This window comes from Sardina pilchardus, chromosome 23 (genome assembly GCF_963854185.1).
Source record: "Sardina pilchardus chromosome 23, fSarPil1.1, whole genome shotgun sequence".
Classification (NCBI taxonomy): domain Eukaryota; kingdom Metazoa; phylum Chordata; class Actinopteri; order Clupeiformes; family Clupeidae; genus Sardina; species Sardina pilchardus.
This window is the reverse complement of record NC_085016.1, coordinates 3,647,861-3,650,360: the sequence shown is the minus strand read 5'-3', so window position 1 is coordinate 3,650,360 and position 2,500 is coordinate 3,647,861. Positions and strand designations below refer to the sequence as shown.

Below are 2,500 nucleotides of genomic sequence, written 5' to 3'. Positions count from 1 at the left end.
CTGTGTTATGAGTGGATGATAAAAGCATCTGCTGCTTGACTACATGTAAAATGCAAATGAACTGTCTCTCTGGGAGTGTCTGTAATGGTCTGTGTCTGAATGTCTGTGTTTCTGAGTGTCTGTAGTCTACTCTGTATGTGTGTGCCTTTTCCACAGTCTGTCTATCTGTGCCTAGTCCACAGATTGTGTCTGTTTGTCTGTCTGTCTGTCTGTCTGTGCCTCGTCCAGAGTCTGTCTGTCTGTGAGTGTGTCCTGTCTGAGGTGTCTTTCAGAGCCTAATGGAGCAGAGTCTAATTGATGAGGCAGATGTTTTTTGGCTCTCCCACATCAGAAGTCCCTGAAGCGTCAGGAGGGGACCACCTCCTGCAGCTGTTATCAGGAGAGGAGGCACGAAGGAGCAGAACGAGACCAACGACGAACTAACGGCCCAACGCTGCATTCAGAAGACAAGCTTTTCATCCCAACTCTGAAGCTCCATTTTAACGCATGAGTCTGGTGTTAATGAAGTCTGCAGGATATCATGGGCTTAGGTATTACAGGCAGATTTGACATTATGCTAATGAATAACTATTGATACCACAGCTCTTACTGTACATCTTACAGACTCATCGTGGCTCCCTCAGAAGCTACTGTGTGAAAGCCACTAAAGTTCAACAATACCTGTGAATAATGTCAAGTATTCTGAATACGATGTGACACAATATACATTTTAGCACAAACAGTTCTATGTTAAAGTAAAGACTTCCGATGATGACATATAAATATTTCCCCACAGCAAGAGGAGTTGGACGAAAGGACTTCGCACCTGATCTGACGTCCGTGCTGCAGTCAACATGCTGCCCTCCAGCGGCCACTGCCGGGAAAGCAGCAAAAGTTATCCGCTGCTAAACAATCAGATGCCGGACAGTAATCGGACCGCTTCCAATTCCCTTGATTACAGTTCACAGTACAATTACAGGCGCACTGGTTCGCAATGTTCAGTTGGCTTTCTGTGCGCAGTGGTAGGCTACACACGATGTGCCGAGACATTGTTTTTCCACCCGCGCCAGAACTGTATGCCGAACACATAATTTAATACACAACCTGGCGACACTATAGTCTCCACACTCGGTTTGTCGCAACAAATGACTCATGCGCCTCAGAAGTCTGCACGCACACGATGGTTAACGGGAGACTAAGCCTGACACGAAATCATACGGCCACGGCTCCGCTGTGTGTGTGTATTGGAGAGAGCGCTAGAAGAAGTAACTGTCAGATTCACAGTAGAATCTTTCCTCTTGAATCTAAAGTTTTCTGCAAGCGTTCAAGCGCTGAGCACCTCGGTCAGAATAACAACATGGTCATGGAAAACAGCAGCTCTTACCTCTTCTTCAGTTCAAGCGCATCAGTCCAGCATACAAGGCGGAAGAAAGTTATTCTGCTAAGAAACAATTGGCGTTCTTCTTCCTAAGGCGAAACAGTGTGCAGCCGTGCCGATACACTCCAGTCCGTGTATGTCCGTGAGTGTGTGTGTGTGCGTGCTGCGCTCGGGCTGCGAAGACTAGCCCCTCCGCAGATGTTGGACCTCTGCGCGTGCTGCAGCCGCCGACTGCTGTTGGGACAGACTCAAGTCTGGCTCGTGAGGGGGGGTGTCCGTGTGTGGAGCACCGACCGCTCGGGCGCCACGTCAGCCGGACTCCACGAGCAGCCGAAAGTTACGAAGTTTGTATATTGTTCGTTTTCTGACGCATCTTATTTGACATTTTCGCTGATATAACCAAACTGAGACGTTGTTTATACTATTCATACCGCGGCACAGATCCATATTCCCCCGTGCCCTATGGTCGAGTCTTCGCCCCCAAAGCTTCCCGGAGTCACGGGTACCTGACTAGACGCTTTAAGTCGGGGTCACGGAATAATTAAAAGGGTTAATAGCTGAAACTTGCTCACTGCGTCATTAAGGAGTGGAGTAATTGATATCTAACTGGTAGGCCCTTAAACGTTATAGTTTCATTATAGTTTATATGGGCTGTGTGCTAGATATATTAGAGAAAGATATATTGATACTTTATTCAAGGGAAATATCGGCTTCCAGTAGCTTATACTACACATAGACTGTATATAAGCTATAGAACACTATAGAACAGAACAAGGAAATATACAGAACAAGACAAAATACAAGAGGAAATTACAGAAGTAAGATGATGGTCTATCAACTAGAAAAGGTGATGAATAGTATTGTGCCTTTGTAAATCAAAAATAAAACATCATACACATACATAATAAATTACATCTTTTGAGATTAGTCTTCTGCTGATGACCAGAGTGTCACTTTCACAGTCTGTTACAGTAAGATGGTGCTTTGACAGCGCGGGTGGTGCGTTGCCAGATCTGTGTGCTTTGACAGCGCGGGTGGTGCGTTGCCAGATCTGCGGGCTCCTTGGCAGCAGGGCAGTATAAGCCCCGAGTGCTTGGCTAGTGAGCGGCGCTCTCCATTAGCACAGTAAATAATGGCAGCGGT

The 2,500-nt window shown here is 46.6% G+C and overlaps 1 protein-coding gene across 1 annotated transcript in view; it reads right to left on the bottom strand.

Moving 5' to 3' along the window:
• sema5bb (sema domain, seven thrombospondin repeats (type 1 and type 1-like), transmembrane domain (TM) and short cytoplasmic domain, (semaphorin) 5Bb) overlaps positions 1 to 1,540 on the bottom strand; it is a 72,648-nt gene extending 71,108 nt beyond the window's left edge. The window contains exon 1 of the mRNA XM_062528199.1: positions 1,364 to 1,540. The gene's annotated coding sequence lies outside the window, so the exon portion shown is untranslated. The remainder of the gene's footprint in view (positions 1 to 1,363) is intronic.
• Positions 1,541 to 2,500: the final 960 nt, after the last annotated feature.